Source organism: Mesoplodon densirostris, chromosome 8 (assembly GCF_025265405.1).
Source record: "Mesoplodon densirostris isolate mMesDen1 chromosome 8, mMesDen1 primary haplotype, whole genome shotgun sequence".
NCBI classification, from domain to species: Eukaryota; Metazoa; Chordata; class Mammalia; order Artiodactyla; family Ziphiidae; genus Mesoplodon; species Mesoplodon densirostris.
In genome coordinates this window covers 110,868,060-110,894,369 of record NC_082668.1, presented here as the reverse complement: position 1 = coordinate 110,894,369, position 26,310 = coordinate 110,868,060, and positions in this window count along the sequence as shown.

Here is a 26,310-nt window from a genome sequence, read left to right as displayed (position 1 = left end):
TCTACAAATCTACATAGAAAACACAGACAGACCTGAGTTCAAAAGACCGTCCACCCAATTCCTGAATCTCCGTGAGCCTCAGTTTTTGCATCTGTAAAATGGTGGCAACTATAAAGGCATCAGAGGGACACCTTGGGGAATGAATGAAGTGACATGTGTGGAGGAGTGGGACAAGATCTGGCCCACATCGGGCTCTCCTAGATGTTTACCTCTCTCCCTCCCAGTCATTCTCGTCACCTCGATCCCCGATATAGGCTGCTCCCGTCTGATGCTTGTTTGATTTAACTCCATGCAGCTGTTATGGGTTTCATGCCTAATTACTACATTTTCACTTAGATTAGCGAAAATAATCTAGTTCATCTCATACAAATAATTAGTTCATCTCATAATCCCCACTACAAGTGGGGTTCCATCAAGGATAAATTTGCTATGCATCTCTTCTGCTAATGTGGCCATCTTGGGTGTTGCATTGTGGTTTTTTTTTTTTTTTTTCTTTTTGCCAACATTGAGTTTTATTGTTTCGGTTCACTTCTGATAATACAATATGTGTTAGCAGATTTTTAAGATGCTTTATTTTGCGTGCATTTAATCATTAACAAAGTTGATCATTTGCAGAGCTAAAATATTAAATATAAAGTTGGTCTATACATTTTTTTAACCCCGTTGTACTCCATTTTCCCTTTTTATAGCAAATACTTTTTTTAACATCTTTATTGGAGTATAATTGCTTTACAATGGTGTGTTAGTTTCTGCTGCATAACAAAGTGAATCAGTTATACATATACATATGAGTGGTATGGACATATATACACTACCAAATGTAAAATAGATAGCTAGTGGGAATCAGCCGCATAGCACAAGGAGATCAGCTCGGTGCTTTGTGACCACCTAAGGGGTGGGATAGGGAGGGTGGGAGGGAGGGAGTTGCATTGGTTTTAAGCTGGCAGCTCACAGAGAATGGAGGCTCTGTTACACTTTCTTTGCATCTCATGCCATGTGGCCACTTGACACTTGTCTTTGAACATCTGACCACTGTAAATATTTGACAGAGGCAGTCTTGCTTAGTGGTTATGAGCATGGAAAGAAGCCTCCGACACTGAATGGGAACCCATTGATGATTCCCTCTGAGCCTCAGTATTCCCGTTGGTTCAATGGGGATAATGGAGACTATCTCCCAGGGTTAGTGTGGGGAAATCACAGATGTAAAGCGTGAGCCCTATGCCTGGTACTGAGTAAATCTCTAATAAACTATAGCTATTATTTTTGTGGTTGTTATTTTTATTCTTAATGCTGTGTGAAATTATCAGCATTATCTATCTGTCTATCTATCTACCTATCTCTAGTGAAATATTACTAGTGATTTCCATTATAATTTCTGAATAAACCGTTCTTCACAAAACAATGGCTCCAAGACAGAAAAAAAATGTGCCACAGCCACTTCAAGGAGCATTTTCCCCTGTGCAGATTATGAACAAAATACATTTAATTTGCTCACTGCATCTTTAAAGAAGTGTTTAAGGCCAGTCAGCATTTAGAATTTTTACCTGAACTTTGTAAAGCAAATGACACAGTCAAATATATTAATATAAGCAAACATCTTATTAGCCTTGAAAAGTTAGTTTATACACGTAGCAATGATTTGTATTAACAGCAAAGGAGCTATTCTTCCTTCTAGAAATTCTATTAACTGTCCACCTTCATGCATCAAAGAATTCTTCAGAGAGGTTCTCATCTGTTCATTCCATCATAAATATTTGCTGAGCCACAGAGGTTGTGGAGATTAGCAAGATACAGTTAGTCCCTGCCCTCCAAAAAGTCTTGGTCTGGTGGGGATGCCAACCTGGATCAATACACTTTTGCTCCAGTAGAAGTACACAGAGGGTGTTATGGAGTCAGAGGGAAGGGGCTTTGTATCAGGCTTGAGGAGTAGTAGAAGAAGAAAAGGGAGGTCAGGCAAGGCTTTGTTGAAGAACAGAGATAACTGAGCCACAGAGAGGAGGGAGAAACACCCTGGGTGTATTGGAGAAGAGTAAGTAGTATGATGGAGCAAATGAAGGGAGGTGAGGCAGAGATACAGGTTGAGCTCTGAGATGATCACCAGGACCAGAGTCAGGCCAAGGAGTGTGGACAGGACCCCATGAGTTGCCAAGAGGAAAGTGATGAAATCACATTTGTGTGTTCGATTACTGGGAGGATAGAGGATGGACTTGGGAGTGTGGGGAGGGGTTCTGCTGAAGCTCAGAGAAAGGTAGAAAATTGCTTCTCACATGTGGTCCAGGGACAAGCAGCATCTATATAATCTGGGAGCTTGTTAGAAATACAGATTCTTTATCTCCACTATAGACCAACTGAATCAGAGTCAGCATTTTAACAAGGTCCCTGGGTGATGTGTAACCACACTAAATTGGGAGACTCTTGGAAAGGTCGGGACTGAACTAGCATGGGGCAGTGGCATTGCAGATAGAAGGGGATGGATTTAAATCCTGTCTAAGTCTCTGTTTCCACTGAAAAAGTGAAATGATTTAGCAGGTAGTAACTGAAGAATTTGGGGGTAAGTTATCTCTAGAAGCTGCTGTGTAAATGTGCATTTTGGGCCATCAGATATGTAAGTTCATTAACTTCCCAGAGTTTATTAAGAAGTCCTAAAATGTGCTAAAAGGAAATGTGAAAGATGATTTGCTTATGCAGGGCTAGAAAGAGTGCTAGGTAAATACCATTTGAGGAGATAATTTTAAATGAGTGAGTCTTCCTTAGCTTGTTCTAATAAGCTTATGGGTATGTAATGTGCTTGGGGGTAGGAGGTTGGGGCGATGGTTGGATAAGCAATATTGAACCAGTGAATGGCTGGCAAGGCCTGAGGTTGGGGATGACCTTTCTTTTAGAACATCTCCATTCATTCAGACATTCACATACTGAATATCATGCCAGACACTGGGAATATAGAGATGAACTAGACAGAAGTGTCACAAACTGAAGGTGTTTTAACAGCCACTTGTGTGGACATGGGTGTACAGCAAGAACAGCACCTTGCCAAGCTTTGCAGGCTTGGCACACGTTCTTAAACACATGGGTTCTGGGCCAGAGACACCCACACTCCAAACTTTTCTTCTTGGCGTCCTTGGGCAAATGCTATAAACTCTTTGTGCCTAAGCTTTCACATTGCAAAATTAGAAAGATAACACTCCTCAGAGTAGTTATCAGGAAAAGATGAGCATGTGTGTGTAAAATGCTCAGCAAAGGGTATCAACCATCATCAGCATCACCATCATCACCATCACCACCACCATCATCATTATCATCATCACCATCACCATCACCATAATCATCATCACCATCACCATCATCATCACCACCATCATCATCATCATCACCATCACCATCACCATCATCAGCATCATCACCATCACCATCATCATCACCATCACGATCATCATCATCATCATCACCACCACCATAATCACCATCACCATCACCATCATCATCATCACCATCACCATCATCACCATCATCACCACCATCATCATTATCATCATCACCATCACCATCACCATAATCATCACCACCATCATCATCATCATCACCGTCACCATCATCATCATCACCATCATCATCATCATCACCATCATCATCACCATCACTATCACCATAATCATCATCACCATCACCATCACCATAATCATCACCACCATCATCATCATCATCACCATCACCATCATCATCACCACCATCATCATCATCATCACCATCACCATCACCATCACCATCATCAGCATCATCACCATCACCATCATCATCATCATCACCACCACCATAATCACCATCACCATCACCACCATCATCATCACCATCACCATCATCACCATCATCATCATCATCATCACCATCACCATCACCATAATCATCACCACCATCATCATCATCATCACCGTCACCATCATCATCATCACCATCACCATCATCATCACCACCACCATCATCATCATCACCATCACCATCACCAGCATCATCACCATCACCATCATCATCACCATCACGATCATCATCATCATCACCACCACCATAATCACCATCACCATCACCATCATCATCATCAACATCAGCATCATCACCATCATCATTATCATCATCACCATCACCATCACCATAATCATCACCACCATCATCATCATCATCACCGTCACCATCATCATCATCACCATCATCATCATCACCACCACCATAATCATCATCACCATCACCATCATCATCATCACCATCACCATCACCATCATCACCATCACCATCACCATCATCAGCATCATCAGCATCATCACCATCATCATCACCATCACCATCATCATCATCACCATCACCATCACCATCACCATCATCATCACCACCATCATCACCATCATCATCATCACCATCACCATCATCAGCATCATCACCATCACCATCATCATCACCATCACGATCATCATCATCATCACCACCACCATAATCACCATCACCATCACCATCATCATCATCACCATCACCATCATCACCATCACCATCATCATCACCACCACCACCACCATAATCATCACCATCACTATCATCATCACCATCGCCATCACCATCACCAACATCATCATCACCATCACCGTCATCATCATCACCACCATCATCATCACTATCATCTTCATCATCTTTGTTGTTATATTATCTCTCACTTTGCTTTTACTCTTTTGAGAGATACCACAGAAATGCAAAGCACACATTCTCAGCTCTCAAGAAATCTCCTACCTAGTTGGAGAAAGAGTACACACCCATGGGAGATGGATCACCAACAACAGAAACTAAATATAGGCTCAGGCCCATAGTGGGGCAGGCCATCAGTGTGAGGGGCTCTGAGGAAGGAAGGTGCACTCTATGGGCTGGGATACCCAGGAAAGACTTCTGAGGAGAGCTGCTGTTGAGGCAGGAGTGTAAGTGAGAGGGCAGAAGCTCCCTCCAGTCCCACTGGAAGTAGGACAACAGCAGTGGACGCCTGCAGATTTGGGGAGAGAAGGATTGATTGACAGCAGGCTTTTGGCATAAGGTTCTCATTGTCCACAAAGGGAGAAGTCCAGAGGGTGGTGCCAGCTACTTCTTGCTCAAGATCCCTCAGCAGGTGAGTGGTTGTGCTGGGGTAGGAGCCCAGTGCTCCGGCACCTGAGTTAGTGCTCTTTCCACCTCAGCAATTTTGTGTCTGCATATAACCCCCAGCATATAAGGAGCTCCCCAGTTCCTGGGGTGGAGGGGTGGGGTTACATGCAGAAGGTGGATAGAAAAGGGCACTGGGCTCTGAGGATGATCAGGCATGAGATCCAACCTCTGTCACAATCCACTGGGTCCCCTGCAACCTGACTCTCTTAATGGCTCCTCCTGTCTCTTCTGTCCCTCTCTTCCTCAAATGTGTCCCAAGGACCTACTGTATGCAAGGTCTCGTTAAATGTTGGAAATGCAGAACTGAGGGTAACCTGCAGCCCCTGTCTTCAAAGAGCAGGTGTGGAGAAGGTTTTCAAGTTAAGAATGAAACTCCACTTGGTTGGCCCAGAGATCTGAAGTTCCATCATAAGCCTTGAGAAATCACACAGTGATTGATTAGCAATGTCCGCCAGGGATGTGAGAAGAGACGAGCGGTTGCTCCAGACCTGTGCATCTTTCTCCAGAAACAAGTTCTGGACCTTGAGAATGTTTACATTCGTGACTCACAACCCTAAAAGCTCATGTGCACTAGTTAGTGCAATGATGAGATATTAGCACTAGAGATAAGATAAAACAAAACTCATCCACTAACCAACCAAAACCACAAACAGAAAACATCCCATCCAACAAACAAACAAACGAACAAAACACCAATCTTTCTTCCCCCTTAAGAATCCCTAGCATCAAAAGAAGCTTAGACTTTCCAAAGGTAGCTGTGTTTAAAGTATCTTCTAAGGGAGCCTTCGGAAGGTTTTCTTCTCCTGAATCCTCCTGATTTGACCATTGGATTTATATATTTTCTCTGAAAAAATCCCCAATTTTATAGAATTTGTACATAGAAAACCCTCTGCATTGCACTTGCCGTGGCCCCCACTTCCTGATCCAGCTCTGACTTCTGGAAGCCTCTGATCTAGCCCTGCCTCTTGTCCAAAGCCTCTGCTTCTCTTCATCCCCTGCAGGAAACCACTGAGTCAGTCTGCCTTTCGAGAAGAGAACATCGTGAGTAATGCTGCATGTACAGGATAAGATGACCATGACAAGTGGTTGCCCCTGGTCTGTGCATATTAAGGCAAGGCGGCAGTACTCTTTGAAAACCGTCAATAGTAGGAGGAAGGCCGGGGTTTACTTTGCTGGTAGTGGGATGGCTTTCACAGATCCATACACACTCTCTGAGCCTGGTTTCCCTTTGTGACCACAAGCATACCTCTGAGAGGCTCCTGGCTACTGGCAGCTGTCCAGCCTTGACCCTGGATTGGAGCTAAGGCATCTGGCTTTCGTAAACCAGTCTGAGGCCTTACTGACCTGGTATGTGAACCACATCAGGAAATTGCCCAAAGCTGTGCAACTTCACAATGTTCACAGTGTCCTGGAAATTCCCAAGTGCAGGGTCGTCATTGATACAGGAGAAAAGACAAACGATTTGAATGCAGACAGATCTGAGTTCATATCTTATAAGCAGTGTGACACTGGGTGAGTTGCTCCCTTGGCCTTAGTTACTTCATTCATAAACTGGGATATATATCCTACCTCATTTTTTGGCCAATGTATGTGAGCCAATATATGTGTGACAGTAGTATTAGGTTTGCTATGGGTAACTGAGACCCCAAATGGCAGTGCTTAAACAGATAGCAGATAATTCTCCCACTTAAAAGTCTATAGTTGTGTGGCCTGGGCTGGCCTGGAAACTCCTCTCTGTAAGGTTCTCAGAATCCACTTTCTTTCTGTTCACTTCTCCACCATTCCTAAAGTTTTTCCTTGTCCTCATGGTCTACTATGATTGCATCCACATCCATGTTCCAGCAGAAGGCTGGAGAAAGGTGTGAAAAAGCAAGGACAAGAGACATGGACAAACCATCCTTTAAGGAAGGCCCCCTGACCTTTTCACACTCTTCTGCTTATATCCTATTGGCCAGAACTGAGTCACATGGCCACTTCAGCTACAAGGGAGCCTGGGAAATATAGTATTTATCCAGGTGGTCATGTGACCTGCTGAACATTCCTTATTTATGGAAGAAGGGGGAGAATCGATTTTGGGGGCCAAGCAATCTCTACCTGACTTTATGAGGCACTGAGAACTGCTTGGCTAAGTGATAAATCCCTCCTTCTTTCTACTCATTGCCATGCACGTGCTGAGAACAGTGTGGATGTGGCTTTCCATTTCAGTCTGGTTGCTGCCTGCACGTGCCACTCTAGGTACTTTTTCCTAAATTTAGCACCTGGAGAATTTGTGGCAGGAAAAATTCCTTTTGTAGCCGCCTTGAAAAGGAGCCGGTGAGTGTTTGATGAGGGTCGGTTTCTTGCTCATAAGCCACCTGGACTAGTGCATGTTTCCTACAAAGTCACAAGCTGTTCAGTGACTTACACAGCTGCCTCTGTGTGCCAGGAGGGATGCTGTGGGCGGAGCAGACCTATCACACTGAAGAGGGGGCTGATCCCAGCCTGCACTTCTTTCAGGAAGAAAACATGTTTACATGATACCCCTCACCCCTCCCTCTTTTGTGTTCTGGGGCCTAAAGGAAGGTAGTAGTGACTTGTTTTTACCAATATTTACCCAGTGTGCTCTGCCAGGCAGTGGGCAAGGCATAAGTGTGGGCATAGACACACTGGGGGGTACAACTCATTGCCCCTGACCTCATGAGCTTCCAGTAGTTGGGAAGACAGATATTAAACACACGATTGCCCCAATCATTCTTTAATTACAATAAAATATCTAGACTTAACCGCCCTTAATAACCAAAGCACCATTTTGAACACCTGCTTCCTTCTCATCTGCCATATCTGAACAGGGGTCCTGGACTTCTTCCTCGGGCACGGCTCTCACATGAATTTCCCCTCTCACCTCTCGCCACTGTTGGCCTGGTTCAGGCCTGTGTGACTTCCTACATATAAAATACGAGGTTGAGTGCATGGGCTCAGGAAGGAGGCCACCTGCGCCAACCCCGGGCCCTACCACTTTCTGGTTCAGTGTGACTTGGGGGTTCCTTGACCTCTGTGCCTCAGCTTCCTCCTTTCAACATGGGCTGATAACAGACTGTATTCATGTCCAGGGCTTCTGGAACAAAGTACCACAAACTGGATGCTTAAGCAACAGAAATGCATTGTCTCTTAGTTCTGGAGGCCAGAGTCTGAGGTCATCGTTGTCACCAGGGTTGGTTCCTTCTAAGGACCATGAGAGACAATCTGTTCCAGGCCTCTCTCCTAGCTTCAGGTTGTTTGCTGGTAATCTTTGGAGTTCCTTGGCTTGGGGATACATAACTTCTGACTCTGCCCTTATCTTCACATGGTGTTCTCCCTGTATGTGTGTCTGTCCAAATTTCCCCTTTTTAAAAGCACGCCAGTCACATTGAATTAGGGGTCCTTTCTATTCCACCATGACTTCATCTTAATTACATCTGCAAGGACCTTATTTCCAAATAAGGTCATATTCTGAGGTTTTGGGGTTTGGGGCTTCAACATATGAATATCTGGGGGACACAATTCAACTCATACCACCGCACATCATTGTGGGCGCCAATGTGTCACGTGCATAAAGCCCTTAGAACAGAGCCTGGGACAAAGGAGGTGTCAGGCTTAGGAACTGTTATTTTTAATTGCGATTTCTTTCTAACTGGTCTTCCAGCTCTGATCTCTGCCTTCCAGTTGCTGAGATGATAGATCTTTCCTCAGCATGTCCCTGCTCAGACCACAGGCCTTACCGTGCGTTCACGCTTCTATATAATCTTGCACAAATGAATCCAGCTTTTCTCCAGATTCCCACATTACATTATTTATAGCTTTGTTCTATAACTTATAATCTCCTCTGCACTATGATTTACTGTGAAGGCTAACAGCCTCCCAAGTGAGCTCTTTAAGGCAAGGACATTATTGTTTAATTGATTCTCGAATGTAGATCTATTCACATTCATTTTTGTAGCTCTCAGGTCCACAACAGCGCCAGGCTTCCCCTGGATTCTGTGTGGGGCTGACCAGTGCTCCTTGTTGGTGTGTGTGTGTGTGTGGGGGGGGTGCACAAGCACGCATGTATTTCTGCCTAGACCTTCTCCTGGGAGGGGCAGCAACATGTGGTAAGAGAGTCCAGCTCTGTCTGCTGTCTTAGTCAGTTTGAGCTGCTGTAACAAATGACCATAGACTGGATGGCTTAAACAACAAGCATTTATTTCTCACAGATCTGGAGGCTGGGAGGTCGAAGATCAAGTGTCAGCCGATTGGGTTCTTGGTGAGAGCTCTCTTGTAGATGGCTGCCTTCTTGCTGTATCCTCACATGGTAGGGAGAGAGAGAGCATCCCTCTTGTGGCTCTTCTTACAAAGGACACAATCCCATTCATGAGGGCCCCACTCCCATGACCTAATCATCTCCCAAAGTCTCCACCTCCAAATACCATCCTATTGGGCATTAGGGCTTCAACATGTGAAATGGGGAGACACAAACATTCAGCCCATGACTTCTGCTCTGTAAAGCTTTGTTCTTTCCATTACACCCCCCTCTGCTCCCTATCCAGCAAGTTGACCTTGGTCACACTGGCCTCCTCTCCCGGGCTCCTTTCTCAACCCTGGACCCAGCTAGTTCCCATCCCATCTTCTCCTAGAACCTCCTTCTCCCCCAGCCAAAGTCTGAAGTTGTTTGTACCTAGTGAAGAAGTGAACTGGCAGGGGTAGCTGATGTCTGCAAGCGGGGGACCTGAAGCTCCATGCTGCGGGGACAGCCTGTGGGACGAGCTGGATCCACTGCACCTCCAGGCTGCTGTTCCAGTTCCCCTCCTCGTGTGCTGTTTTAGGCTCTATGCATTCTTTATTTATATTCTTAATCCCTTTTCCTTTTCGTGGTGCCCCTTTCTCCTTTTAGGTACTTCATGTCTTCATGCTCCCTGACCTGTATCTAAGCCTCTCTAGAGAAAGAAGACGCTATCAGTTCTCTACCCCTTAATGCGAAGAGAAGTCACAGGATTCTACTCCTCGGTCTGGCCTCTGATTAGGCACTGGAAGGCTTTTTTCCTTTGGGAGTATCTGAGGTGAGGAACTGTAGTAGGAGGCAGAGGTGTCTACTCTGTGCAGCTGAAAGCCCTCCCTGAAGAGCACGCCTCCACATCCAGCTCGTGGCACCTACCCGACAACTGCTCATCCTGAGATTTATTTCCTTTCCCTTAGTAAATCAGAAACGGTCCTTTGAGCCACTATTTGCTATTCCAGCCATGTGGAATTGTAAAGGGGCAAACGATGTGGTCCCTGACCTCAAGGTGTGCCCATGAGATTGATGGGCTGAGCAGACAGGAGGAACACAAGTGATTGAAATGCAGGGATGCATACGCCACCTGCATGCAGGAGACGCGCTCAAGCACAGACTTGTGGGGGCAGGAGAAGGACGGAATAAAAGGCAACAATTAGTCCTGCTGGGAGAATCTGGAAAGACTGTCTGGAGGAGGTGGCAGAGGGGCATACCGTAGTCTGGAGAAGAGGATGGTCCGGAGTGGTCCGAGAAGGGAGAAGTTAAGTATATGTGCTAGAGCTAAAAGCCTTATTAGGGAGCCAAAGGTGGGGATGCGGAGAAGAGTCCTGAAGCCCACACCAAGGAGAACTGACGATGAAGCTGCTCTCATTCACTTTGCTACCCGAGTGAATTTCCTTTATCCTCTAAATCTCATCTGCCTTCCACATGCATCCAGCCAATCAATGCAAGCCTTCTCTAACCTGTGTAGAACCTTGGTGCAAATGAGAAAAATACATGCCCTGCCCTGCAGGCACACAGTTTGGCCGGCAGATGGCGCCTCTGTGTGAATTGGGAAAGCCATGGCAGAAGGCTTGGTCAGCCCAGCACTGACTGAATTACATTCCCTTCGTGACTTCAGCAGAGCGCCCTTGTTCCAGGAGGGGGTTGGGGGAGCGGAGAGCGGGCTGTTTAAGGAGCAAAATTGTACAGGGCAGCCTTATCTACGCCCCGTGAGCCCCAGCCCCATTCTATGGACATATCAACCCCTTTCACAGCTCTATAACCTTGACACGTGTTGTTTCACCCGCCTAGAGTTCCTGTCTCCTTTAGCAAATTCCAGCTCATCTCTCTCGACTCAGCCCGTGTCCTGCCATTGGTGACACTTTCTGACTTTCCGACGCAGAGGGGCTGAGCTGTTCTTTGAGTTCCTGCGTGCACCACAGGACTGGGCACTGCTCATCCATCAACATATTCCAGACGGGCCCTGGCCACCCAGCAGGGTTCAGGAAAGTCTGTTGCGTGAGTGGGTGAATTGGGCAATATTCTTCAATGCATCTTCCCATTTCTTCTCTCTTTCAGTATTTTGTGCCCTAGAGAGGTGAGTAGGGTAAGTACCATTAACTTCACTGGGTAGTGAAGAAACTGATGCTTAAGGAGTGTCAGTGTCCGACGGAGGTCCCAATGTATTTTGCAGTGTTACCTCCTGCAGAAGCCCTACCTACCCTGATTCATAACGTGCTCAATCAAAAAAGATTACTTCCTGCTTCTTGGAGAAGGCCTGTACTTTCCTGCCCCTCTTCCTGAATGCCTTTCACACATCTCACTTCATTAAAAACAAACTCAAGTGTAAGGGACAGCTCAAGTACCAGTCTCCCCGTTAGGGCATCTGCAATTTCTGGGCTGGAAAGTCTTCAAGACACCTGTTCAGTGTTTGTACTGCATTTCTTGCCCAGAATCAGTAGTAAGTGTGCTCCTGTCTCACCTCTTCTGAGAGCTGGAAGCGCTGAGTTCTGAGTTCTGTTTGTTATTGTATCTTTTGGACCACCGAGGACGGTGCCACCTACACAGCAAGATGTACAGCATGGACTTACTGGGCTGTTTGTGTAAACTCAGTTAGGTTCACGAGTTATTTCAGTTAAGTATGTGTTACCACCCCTCGCCCACCTTTTTCCAGAAAAGCGTTAAGGCAGTGAATCTCATTTTGAAGTAATTAAATCAGTGACTTTCAAACTATTTCATACAAGCCCCACAGTAACAAATCCATGTTGCATCATGATCCTGTATACAGATCCATAATATTTTTTTCTGAAACTAAACTTTTCCAAATTAGCATCTCCACTGACAGTGTGCAGTAAACTCTACTGTTTCCTCTTCAATTCTATCCTGCTTCATAAAATGCTGGTTGTGACCTATTACGTTGATTTCACAACCCACTAATGGGTCATGGCCCCAGTGTGAAAAACACTAATTGGAACCCCCAAGAGGCAGGATTCTGAGAAAGCACAGGCCAGTGGCTTAACCTGAGGGTTCTGCCCTTGGGTAGATAATAGTGGTGGAGGCCGGGATCCGTGAGAAGGTGTCTGGGCCTGGAGTCAGATTTGTTGCCCTACTGTGGCCATGGGCAGTGACGTGGGCAAATGCCCTGGAATATTTCCACCTCCCATTCTGTTCCCTGTCTGGCACCCAGGACCCTCCTGGGAGCCCCCTTGTGATGACAACAATGTCAAGGCCCTTCCTCTCTCTCCCTCCACCTCTGTGTCACTTCTTCCACTCTCCCAGGGCGATTGTACCTGTCTGTCACCCAAGACTGTGGAGGGGAGGGATGTGCTCTGTGCAGTCTCACAGCCCCAGTACTTGCAGAGTGCCCGGCTACAGGTACTCCATGAACAGCAGCTGAATGAAGAGTGAATAAATGAATGGCTGGCAATGGCATCAGAATCCTGCTGAGTGAGGGGCTCCAGGGGTTGCCACCTCAGCTGCCCTCAGGAATCAGGCAGGTAACGTTACTGCGTGGAGCAGACCATGTGGGAAGCAACAGGCACCATTCCCGTGAAACCCTTGGAAGGCGCGTGTCTACGTGTGCGCTCCTTTCCTGTTGCCACTGTAGCAGATCACCACAAACTTAGTGGCTTTAAACAACAGAAATTTATCCTCTCAGAGTTTGGGCAGCCAGATGTCTGAGCAGAGACTTCAGGACTAACATCAGAGTGTCGGCAGGGCTGGCTTCTCCTTGAGGCTCTGGTGTAGAATGTGTTCCTTCCCTCTTCCAGCCTGTTGGCTTGTGGCCCCATCACTCCCATCTCTGGCTTGTGATCACACAGCCTTCTCCTCTTTTGTGTCAAATCTCTCTTAGTTTCCCTCTATAATGACCCTTGTGATTACAGTTAGGGCCCAGGATCATTGCCCCATCTCAATATCCCTAATTATGTCTTCAAAGCCCTTTTTGCTATATAAAGTAACACTCTCAGGTTCTCTGTTTTAGACCAGGATATTTTGGGGATCCTTCTCCAGTCTACCATCCTATGACTGGGCAGAGTCAGAGGGAGGTTTGAATTAGGAGGAACCCAAGGTTCTTCTGGTCCAATCTTCTTACTGTAGACACAGTACGTGAAGTCCACAGAGAGGAAGTGACTTGCCTATGGCACCGGCTGGTTAAGAGCAAGGTCAGGATTGATTGCATTTCAAGGCTCTGCCATTTCCACAACAGCTGCTTCTCTGAGGTGCCCTGCAGCTCTGATGTATTTTTCTGCAATATGTCCGTAACAGTGGTATCTAAAATGCCAAAGATTCAGCACTTGCATTTTCCACCCTAAAAGTCAGACATGTTGTCAGTTATGTCGGGACTTTTGGAGTTGAACTAATACACGAAAAGCTGGTGTTACTTTCCACAGAGATGGTGCATCCTTAAAGTCTTGAGGATTTTTAAAGCCCCCAGGAGCTCCCAGAGGCACCTTGAAATAAATGTAGGTCCTCCTTTTTCTTAATCCCATTAATTATCCATGTTTTACTTTCCATTCAAACTATTCATCTCCCAAGTACTCCATACACTTATTTCCCCCTGGTTGTAATCATGCAGTTCAATAAATCCAAAGAAGGTAACAGCCCTTATGTTCAGGGAGCCCAAATCCCTTCTGTTCTGCATAGGGAGAGAGTAAGAAGTTTAACATTTTTCTTCTAAGTTGAGCCAGTGTCAGAAAAGAAATATAAGAACTAACTTGGGGAAAAGCACCAGGGAAGATGTGATTGGTCAGTCCCATGGGACCCCCAACCCAGTGTGTCCCTGGATATTAGTGAGGGGCAGGTCCTCTCTAATTGGTGTTTCTGAACATGCCCCCAGTACATGAATCTACTCTTACAAAACCAACATGGCTCTGTCAATTTATTTAGGTAGATAGACAGATGCATCAATAGATAGGACTCTTTATACCTACATATGTACATTATATAAATGCACACATATGTATATAGATGTGCATGTGTGTGTACATGTGTGTGTTCTTGTATGACCCTTTTAGAATAATGCATTACATAACTTTACCATAATCACTACTGTGTAAAGTAGAATTTAACGATACTGGTTTCCAATACTCAAAGGACAGTGATGCAAGTGGGAAGAGTTCGTTGTAATAGTCTGGATGCAGGGAACTGTCCTTGCTTACCTTTGTGATTCTTATTCTTTTTCTCAGGTCCATCCATTGTCAAGGCAGATGAAGGCTGCATACATCTCCTGCAAAAAGTCTGGACAGGAAAGCGAACATCCTCACCAAGAGCTATGGGTTTAAACAGGTGGCCAGGCCTCCTATTGATGTGTCACCCAAAGGAGGACTTAAGATGTTTGGGCTACATTCCCACAGAAGCAGGACAGTCATGCCTGCAATGGTGTGGTTATTCCTTTGTGTATCTCTCTTGTAACCCTGATCACTTTGAACACTTATGGTGATTATTTACGCACTTAACTTTTCTTTCCTTCTAAACTGGAAGCTCCACCCCTGCCTTCCATCTATTTCTCCAGTCGGAGCACCCGGCAACCAGCACTCAACTAATGCTTGCTAAATGCATACTTTGGATGGGATTTTCCTATTCTGAGGGGTTTTTTTTATGTTTTATCTTTTACATTAGCCAGATATGGGGGCTTTCTGTAGTGGAAAACGCTAAATAAATATCCACAACAGCCAGTAAGGTGGCAGTTGGACCTCAGTGAGGGCAGACAGCTGGGAGCATTAGGCTTGGGGGCACAGAGCACGCTCATCAAGGTCACGGGCAGTGCTACTCAGCTCCAGTCAATTGCAGACGTTTGTGAATATGGAGTCAGTATTTCTAGATCTTTCCATTTTTTCAAAACAAGCTGGAAAATACCAATTTTAATGTGAAACTGTGTGAATGGATTCAGTCTGCAGGCCACCAGCTTAACTTTCTTGTCTAGAGCTACTCTCTGACTAACCAGAGTCAAGTTCGTACGTGGAATAGGCTAGGGCAACAGGCAGCTGGATTGCTCTCTATCTTTGTCTCTCTGTCCCTCTCCTTAAAAAAACAGTTTATTTTGTTCTAGGAATATTACATCATCAAATACTTACCTTCTGTTGTGCTACATTTATGAGTAACTCCAGAATGATTCACTTTCTTGTGCAATGATCATGTGGGAGACTAAATTAAAATGGAATTAGAAAGAACTTGTATTGATTTGCAATTAACTTTGTCATATTGCACAAATGTTAATCACTTGCTAAATGGTTAGTGGATTCTACACCAGATCCAAAGATGAGTTAGAGCATCGTTCTCATCTAGGATGAGTCTTGCCCTCAGAATCAGGGAAGGGGACCCTGCCCTGGTCCCGTGCTTAGACCAGCATTGCTTAGACTTTATGTGCTCACAGATGTCCCAGGGAATCTTGCTAAGGTGCTGACTCTGATTCAGGAGGTCTGGGGTAAGGCCTGAGATCCTGCATTTCTTGACAAGCTCCAGAGTGATGCTGAGACTACTGGGTTGGCCTACTTTTTGAGTAGCAAATCTTAGAGATCCTGAGCTGGTTTTTTGGCTATACCTCTTCCAACTGGTGAGGAGTCTTGGGGGGTTCTTAGACCATGTAAAGGCCATGCCACCCATCTTCTTGACCATACTCTAGATGCTCAGACCCAGAGATTCCCTTCTTGAATGGCTCTAAGCCCTCATTCAAGACCTGCATGGCCCTCTTTTCTAAATCATCCTCCCAAGGGTAGACTGTGCCACCCGGATATTCACCTCCAGGCCTTGAGCCTTGGCTGAGGTGATTATGGGAAGTGCAGAAGGAACTGATGTGAGGCCTAGGGTATCCACATACATGGGCACGTGGTCCAGCGATCTGTAGGCCAAGCCCTTCAAGTGATTCTTCTACACACTTAGGCCGAGAATCACTGCTCTAGATGAAGCAGGACCAAAGCAAATCCAAGCTCCTTGGAAATCCTCCAAAATTATACGAGATCACAACCCAGGGACTATGTCATTCCTCTCCCTCTGGCAACATTGTGAGGAAGCCTCCTCTCTCTTTTCCTCTTAGCTTGACCACTAGCTTTTGATTTTGGACAAGGTAGTTCCCCCATCTCAGCTTCCAAGATTTAGCCACAAAATAAGAGAATTTAGATCTTCTAGATCTAAAAGAGAGTGAATCTGAAAATAACTTTCTTAAAATATATGAAATATCTTCAGTTTCACTTATTCATATTAAAATCTCATTGATCAGTTTTATGAAACTTTCTCTTTATTTTATTTTATTTTTATTGGGCTATAGTTGTTTTACAATGTTATGTTAGTTTCTACTGTACAGCAAAGTGGAGTTCCCTGTGCTATATAGCAGGTTTTCATCAGTTATCTATTTTATACATATTAGTGTATATATGTCAATTCCCATCTCCCAATTCATCCCGCCCCCTCTTTCCCCTTGGTATCCATACATTTGTTCTCTATGTCTGTGTCTCTATTTCTGCCTTTTAAACAGGTTCATCTATACCATTTTTCTAGATTCCACATACATGCGTTAATATATGATATTTGTTTTTCTCTTTCTGACTTAACTTCACTCTGTATGACAGTCTCTAGGTCCATCTATGTCCCTACAAATGACCCCATTTCATTCCTTTTTATGGCTTAGTAATATTCTGTTGTATATATTACTACATCTTCTTTATCCATTCATCTGTTGATGGGCATTTAGGTTGCTTCTATGACCTGGCTATTGTAAATAGTGCTGCAGTGAACATTGGGGTGCATGCGCCTTTGTGAGTTATGGTTTTCTCTGGGTATATGCCCAGTAGTGGGATTGCTGGGTCATATGGTAATTCTATTTTTAATTTTTTAAGGAACCTCCATACTGTTCTCCATAGTGGCTGCACCAATTTACATTCCCACCAGCAGAGTGAGAGGGTTCTCTTTTCTCCACACCCTCTCCAGCATTTACTGTTTGTAGATTTTTTTTGATGACGGCCATTCTGACCCGTGTGAGGTGATACCTCTTTGTAGTTTTGATTTGCATTTCTCTAATAATTAGTGATGTTGAGCAGCTTTTCATGTGCATCTTGGCTATCTGTATGTCTTCTTTGGAGAAATGTCTGTTTAGGTCTTCTGCCCATTTTTGGATTGGGTCTTTCGTTTTTTTGAAATTGAGCTGCATGAGCTGTTTGTATATTTTGGAGATTAATCCTTTGTCCATTGATTTGTTTGCAAATATTTTCTCCCATTCTGAGGGTTGTCTTTTGTCTTGTTTATGGTTTCCTTTGCTGTTCAGAAGCTTTTAGGTTCCATTAGGTCCCATTTGTTTATTTTTGTTTTTATTTCCATTACTTTAGCAGGTGGGTCAAAAGAGATCTTGCTGTGATTTATATCAAAGAGTGTTCTTCCTGTTTTCCTCTAAGAGTTTTATAGTATCCGGTCTTACATTTAGGTCTTTAATCCATAACTCCTCAGTGAGATGGATGGGCAAACGGCACCATGGGACAATTACTCTATAGCAACACATCTTAAACTTCAATGTGCAGTTGAATGACCCAGGGGTGTTATCAAAAATGCAAATTCTGATTAAGTAAGTCTGGGGTGGATCCTGGGATTCTGCATTTATAGCAGGCTTCCAGGTAACGTTCATGCTGCTGGTCTGGGGAGCACAGTTCAATAGCAAGTTTCTGTAGTGTCAGTACATTTAATCAGATTGCTTACCTCTGAAGACCTGGAGTCAGTCTGAAAAAGAAATAGTGCTTTATAGAGGCAGAGAATAGAGGGAGAATAATTTATAGCAGGGTACACAAAATCATGATGTTTGGTAGGGAATGTAATCAGCGAACTGTAACTAGTCATAAACTGGAGAAAATGTGTCCCCATTAAAATTAGACTCAGCTCTAGCCTGTTGGTCTATGGAGCAATGTGGCCCAATATTGCCAGATTTTCCAACTTTTTAAGAGAGTCCAGAAACTGAGTTCTTTGAAATCTTTTGATTTTCAAATGTTGTCAGTTAAATTAGTTGATATTAAACTAGCTAGCCTACTAAAGCCCAACTATTTAACGAAGACCATGTAAGCCAAACAAAACATGGGTGGAGACCAAATGGTCTGTGCGAAGACAAGTTCAGGAAGGGGGAAGAAATCTGTCTTAGGTTCTGGGTGGGGAGGCAGAGTAGGGAGAGGACACCAGACAATCAAAAGCCTGCCTGAGTCTAATCAGTGAGGAAAAAGGGGACACAAAAGTGAGTGGGTAAAAAAAAAGGAAGTGGGAGAACTCAGAAGACCAACTTGACTACTTCCAAAGATGTATGTACTTATTCCAGCTCTTCCTTTTAAGACTGACTTTGCAGAATTTCTCCTGCTGAAGCTTGGGATGGGGAAAAATGGAGAGTAAGGGGGCTCATGGCTGAATCTGAATCCTGAGTGACATGTTTTCACTCATAGGTGGGGAGGGGTCCCAGACCCCAGACCCCTCTCTTCCTCCTAATAGCTATCCAGTGATCCTTTGAGGATGTTTTCTATATCTATCTGCTGAGTTTGCTTTGTCTTCACTCAGGGAGGGGCCACAGGTTGCCCCAGTCCCTGTGTATAGCCTTTTGGATGGAAAGTTTCCAGAGTGCATCCCCAAGCAGAGTTGGACAAAATAAGTTGGAGAGACACTATCTGGTTCAAATTCTCATTTTGTGACATCTCACATCTCTTGGACGGCACAGACTAAAATCAAATCTTGCAAAGTCAAGTTTCAGTGCCCTTTTCAACTTCACCTCTGGGTTACTGAAAAGATTAAATGTGAGTCTGTTTCTGTTTTATAGATACGTTCATTTGTGTTGTATTTTAGATTCCACATGTAAGTGATATCATATGGTAGTTGTCTTTCTCTTTCTGACTTACTTTGATTAGTATGATAATCTCTAGGTCCAGCCACGTTGTTGCATATGGCATTATTTCATTCTTTTTGATGGCTGAGTGATATTCCATTGAGGGGGGGTAGGGGAGGAAAGGAATGGGAGTCTGTGATTAGCAGAGACAAACTATTATATATAGGATGGATAAACAACAAGGCCCTACTGTATAGCACAGGGAACTATATTCAATATCCTGTAACAAACCATAATGGAAAAGAATAAGAAAAAGAATATATAAATATATGTATCACTGAGTCACTTTGCTGTACAGAAGAAATTAACACAGCATTGTAAATCAACTATACTTCAATAAAGCTAAAAAGAAAAGATTAAATGGGAACACATGTGAAAAGTGCTTTGTAAACCATAAAGCATGACAAATATGTCAGTGATTTTTGTGAGGTGATAGGAAACTGGTTAATCCTAAATTAGTATCCTAGCTCTTACTAACTCTGTAAACACAGTCAAGTGACTTAACCTCTCTGAACCTGTCTCCTAACCTGTAAGATGGGTGCAGGTAAAGTCTACCTCATAGAGGTCAGGATTAAGTATGATAGTGTATATAAAGCACCTAGTGTTTTATCTGACACATAATAGCTGCTGCTCAATTAATAGTAGCTAATATTATAATAATTATTCCTAATACATTCAAATGCCTCAAAATTCCTATTTATGCTTTCAAATTCTTTATCAATTTAAGTAATTATCATGTTAAAAATCAGATAACTAAAAAGAAAAACTCAGTGATAATACCTACATCTGGAGATAAATCATTGATAACAAATTGAGACACTCTGCTAGACTTTTGCATACATATTCTATTTGTAAAAATATAATGATCATGTTTCCAACTTGCTTTTTAATTGACTCAACAACATATCATGAGGAAATTTCCATCAGTAATTACATTCTTATATTATTTGAAAGGACTGCAGAGCTCTTCTACTTTTGGGAAGATGGAGTAGTAAACTTTTTTAAAGAAGCAGGACAGATTCTTCTGGATCTATGGTTAGGCAAAGTGTTCTTAGACTTGACATCAAAAGCATGATACCTGAAAAAGTAGGTAAATTGTACTTCATCAAAATTTAAAACTTCTGTTCTCTGAAAGATCTTAAGAGAATGAAAAGACAGGCTACAGAGTAAGAGAAAATATTTGCAAACCACAAATCCAAAAGTATGTAGAATATATAAAGGATTCTCAAAACTCAACAGTAAAAACACAAATAATCCAATTAGAAAATGGGCAAAAGACCTGAAAAGGCATCTCACCAAAGAAAATATACAGATGGCAAATAAGCATATAAAAAGTTGCTCCACATCCTATGTCATTGAGGAAATGCAATTTAAAACAACAGTGAGATACCCCTTCACACCAATTAGAATGGCCAAAATCTAAAACACTGACAACATCAAATGCTGGTGAAGATGTGGAGCAACAAGAACTCTCATTGCTGGTGGGAATGCAAAATGGTACAGCTACTTTGGAAGACAGTTCGCCAGTTTCTTACAAGACTAAACAGACTCTTACTATATGACTCAGTAATCAAGCTCCTCGGTGTTTACCCAAAGGAGTTGAAAACGTATTCCATAAAAAAGCCTGAACACATATGTTTAGAGCAGCTTTATTCTAACTGCCCAAAATTGGAAGCAACCAGGGTGTCCTTCAGTAAGTGAATGGATAAATAAACTGTGATATATCCAGACAATAGAATAATATTCAGTGCTTTAAAAAAGAGCTATTAAGCCATGAAAAGATATGGAGGAACCTGAAATGCGTGTTGCTAAGTGAAAGAAGCCAATCTGAAAAGGCTATATACTGTATGATTCCAACTCAATGACCTGGAAAATGCAAAACTATGGAGACAGTCAAAAGATCGATGTTTTCCAGGACTTAGTGGGGAGAGGGAGAACAGGCAGAGCACAGAGAATGTTGAGGGCAGTGACACTACTCTGTATGCTGCTCTAATGGTGGCTACATGTCATTACATACTTGTCAAAACCCATAGAATGTACAATACTAAGCATGATCTATGGGCTTTGGGTGTAAGTCATGTAAACTATGGGCTTTAGGTGGTGATGAATCAATGTAGGTCCATAGATTGTAACAAATGTACCATTCTGGTGTAAGATGCCATATGCCTGGGGGCAGGGGCATATAGAAACTCTGTACTTTCTTCTCAATTTTTCTGTGAACCTAAAATGCTCTAAAAAATAAAGACTCTTTAAAGTTAACTAATATATATTCAACATCTAAATTAGCCATTGGAGAATGCAAATTAAAACTAAAATGACGTATCACTATACTCCTATCGGAAGTCCATCGCTGGTGGGAACATAAAATGGTAGAGACACTTTGGAAAACAGGGTGGCAGTTCTTTAAAAACTAAACATGAAACTACCATATAGTCCAACAATTCACTCCTGGGCATTTATTCTAGAGAAATGAAGACTTATATGTTCATACAAAATCCCGTAGAAAAATGATTTATAGCAGCTTTACTTCTAATAGTCCCTAACTGGTTACGACCCAGCTGTCCTTCAGTGGGTGAGTGGGTAAATAAATTGTGGTACATTTGTACCATGGAATACTATTCAGCAATAAAAAGGAACAAACTCCTGATACATGCAACAGCTTAGATGAACCTCCAGAGTATTAAGCTGAGTGAAAAAAAAGCCAGTAAAGCCCAATAGCTTGTATACTGTATAGTTCCATTCATATAACATTCTTGAAATGACAAAATTACAGAAATGGAGTGGTTAGTGGTTGCCAAAGGTTAAGGAGGAAAAAGTGTGGGAGGGTAGCAGGTGTGGCTGTCAAAGGGCATCATGAACATCCTTGTGGTGTTGGAAATGTTCTGTCTTGTGATATTGTTCTACAGTTTTACAAGATGTGCCACGGAGAGAAACTGGATAAATGGTGTATGGGTTCTCTCTGTATTACTTTTTACAACTTCTTGTGAATCTACAATTATCTCAAAATAAAAAATTTAATTAAAAATACAATTTGAGGGCTTCCCTGGTGGCGCAGTGGTTGAGAGTCTGCCTGCCAATGCAGGGGACACGGGTTTGTGCCCTGGTCCGGGAAGATCCCACATGCTGCGGAGCGGCTGGGCCCGTGAGCCATGGCTGCTGAGCCTGTGCGTCCGGAGCCTGTGCTCCACAACGGGAGAGGCCACAACAGTGAGAGGCCCGCGTACTGCAAAAAAAAAAAAAAAAAAAAACAATTTGATAGGTTAAAAAACTGCAGAATATTGCATCCTATGAATATACTGCAATTTATTCAGCCAATTTCTTAGTGTCTTACATTCAGCTTATTATAATTTTCTTATTTCAGAGAGCACTGGTATGAATGCCCTTGCAGCTAAATTTTAGCACTTATCTTTATGCATTTTCTTATAGTATATCCCTAGAAAGGAATTGCTGTTCAAAGGCTATGTCTTTTCTTTCACACCTTCAAAACCTCATTGCATCCAAAGTATAGAAAAATTCATTATTGGGAAGCACTGAACTTATGTGAGCATTCAAGATGTGAACAGAAAAAAAAATGTTAAAAAGAGACCAGTCCTCTCTATTTTAATCTTGAGCGATTTAAGCTTAGGAGGTTGCTAATGCAGCACACTAAGCACATTTTAAAGACTTTTGATACACATTTCAAGATTTTTTCATTAAAAAAGATGTGGTTAATAATAGTACTTATCTTCTGGGATGGTTGTGGGAATTAAACACATGGAAAGCACTTGATAGAGTGTTTGGCACATAATAAAAGCTCAATAAATGTTAGCTGCCATGTTGATTATGATGATGTCTGGAATCCACAAACGATGCAACGATTTACACCTGCCTGTATGAGAAGCCCATTACCTCAAACCTTGCCAGCACCAGGCATTACCAACCATTTCCATCTTTGCCATGTTTCATTGTTATTTTAACTTGCATTTCTTAGATTACTAATGATCTGGAACACATTTTTTTGTGAATTTATTGGCCATTTGTATATATTCTTTTGTGTTTTGACTGTTTATATCCCTTGTCCTTTTCTCAGTTTGGATATTTCTTTGTTGCTTTGAAGGAATTTTCATATAGTAAGGTCATTAACTCATTTTCATATGTGGTGAAATATTTTTACTAACTTGTTCAGCTTTTACCTCTCTAAATTATGTTTCTTTTTTGTATTTTTTTTCCTCTGGTTTTATTGAGATATAAATAACTACAACATTAAGTTTAAGATATATAGCACAATGATTTGATTTATATACATCATGAAGTGATTACCACAGTAAGTTTAGTGAACATCCATCATCTCATATAGATACAAGATTAAAGAAAAAAATTCTTGTGATGAGAATTCTTAAGATTTACTCCTTAACTTTCATGTATAACATTCAGCAGTGTTAATTAGATTTCTCATGTTGTACATTACATCCCTTGTACTTATCTTATAACTGGAAGTTTATGCCTTTTGACCACCTTCGTCCAATTCCCTTTTCCCTATCCCCACCTCTGGTAACCACAAATTTAATTTCTTTTCTGTGAATTTGTTTGTTTCCTGATACAAAATTTTAAAAGGTAGTCATATTTACCAGTAATTTCTTTATGGTTTTTGGTGTCAGTGTTATGTCTGGAAGAACTTTTCTCATAAGAAAATTGTACAAACACCTTTATTTTTTCCTGTTTTATTTTCTTTAATTTTTATTGAACCTTGAGTGCAAATAATTGCTTGTTCATGATATACTCTTATCATGGCTGAGTGCATGATCCTCTAATATGCATTCATTCCTTTGATTTTAAGACTGTAAGAAGCACCCATGAGCCCACCACACAATATTATAACTGGGGTATTGAAATAATTTACATTCTTCTTTGTGATCTGCTCTCACTCTATCTTCCTTCCTCCTTCTGCTTTAGAAAACCTAGAAGTCTGTGCTGAGCCTTTCCTTTTTCGTAACTTCATCTTATTTACATGACTTCGGAAGACATATATATCGTATTTGAAGTGTTTTAATTCTAATAAAAAAGAGTATTATTCCACATGTAATCTTCTGGCACTATTTTTTCCCTTTTAATATTACACTCCTCAAAGTAATCATTGTAACTGTGTCTCCCTGTATACACTTTGACAGCTGTACACACTCAGTTGTGTTCCTACACTATTGTGTTTTTCCTACACTCCTCCATTTATAAACATTTAGGTCACTATTATGCCTAGTGGTGTTCTGAATACACTTATGTATTTTTTGTCAGTTTTTTTTATGTTTACTTTTTATTTATTTATTTTTTCTTAATAGTCATCCATTTTATACATATCAATCCCAATGTCCCTATTCTTCACACCACCACCCCCATCCCCCTGCTGCTTTCCCCCATTGGTGTCCATACGTTTGTTCTATACTTCTGTGTCTCGATCTCTGCTCTGCAAACCAGTTCATCTGTACCATTTACTAGGTTCCACATATATGCATTAATATACGATATTTGTTTTTCTCTTTCTGACTTACTTCACTCTCTATGACAGTTTCTAGATGCATCCATGTCTCTACAAATGACCCAAGTTCGTTCCTTTTTATGGCTGAGTAATATTCCATTGTATATATGTACTACATCTTCTTTATCCATTCATCTGTCGATGGGCATTTAGGTTGCTTCCATGACTTGGCTATTGTAAATAGTGCTGCAATGAACATTGGGGTGCATGTGTCTTTTTTTTTTTTTTTTTCTTTTTGCGGTATGCGGGCCTCTCACTGTTGTGGCCTCTCCCGTTGCGGAGCACAGGCTCCGGATGCGCAGGCCCAGCGGCCATGGCTCACGGGCCCAGCCGCTCCGCGGCATATGGGATCCTCCCAGATCGGGGCACGAACCCGTATCCCCTGCATCGGCAGGCGGACTCTCAACCACTGCGCCACCAGGGAGGCCCGCATGTGTCTTTTTGAATTATGGTTTTCTCTGGGTGTATGCCCAGTAGTGGGATTGCTGGGTCTGTATCAATTTACATTCACACCAACAGTGCAAGAGGGTTCCCTTTCCTCCACACCCTCTCCAGCATTTGTTGTTTGTAGATTTTCTGATGATGCCCATTCTAACTGGTGTGGGATGATACCTCATTGTAGTTTTGACTTGCATTTCTCTAATAATTAGTGATGTCGAGCAGCTTTTCATGTGCTTCTTGGCCATCTGTATGTCTTCTTTGGAGAAATATTAAGGTCTTCTGCCCATTTTTGGATTGGGCTGTTTTTTGTTTTTTTTTTGTAGTATTGAGCTGCATGAGCTGTTTATATATTTTGGAGATTAATCCTTTGTCCGATGATTCCTTTGCAAATATTTTCTCCCATTCTGAGGGTTGTCTTTTCGTCTTGTCTATGGTTTCCTTTGCTGTGCAAAAGCTTTTAAGTTTCATTATGTCCCATTTGTTTATTTTTGTTTTTATTTCCATTACTCGATGAGGTGGATCAAAAAAGATCTTGCTGTGATTTATGTCAAAGAGTGTTCTTCCTATGTTTTCCTCTAAGAGTTTTATAGTGCCCGGTCTTAAATTTAGGTCTCTAATCCTTTTTGAGTTTATTTTTGTGTATGGTGTTAGGGAGTGTTCTAATTTCATTCTTTTACATGTAGCTGTCCAGATTTCCCAGCACCACTTATTGAAGAGACTGTCTTTTCTCCATTGTATATCCTTGCCTCCTTTGTCATAGATTAGTTGACAATAGGAGCATGGGTTTATCTCTGCGCTTTCTGCCCTGTTCCATTGATCTATATTTCTGTTTTTGTGCCAGTACCATATTGTCTTGATTACTGTAGCTTTGTAGTGTAGTCTGAAGTCAGGGAGTCTGATTCCTCCAGCTCCTTTTTTTCCCTCAAGACTGCTTTGGCTATTCAGGTCTTTTGTGTCTCCATACAAATTTTAAGGTTTTTTTTCTAGCTCTGTAAAAAAATACCATTGGTAATTTGATAGGCATTGCATTGAGTCTGTAGATTGCTTTGGGTAATATAGTCATTTTCACAATATTGATTCTTCCAATCCAAGAAGTTGGTATAT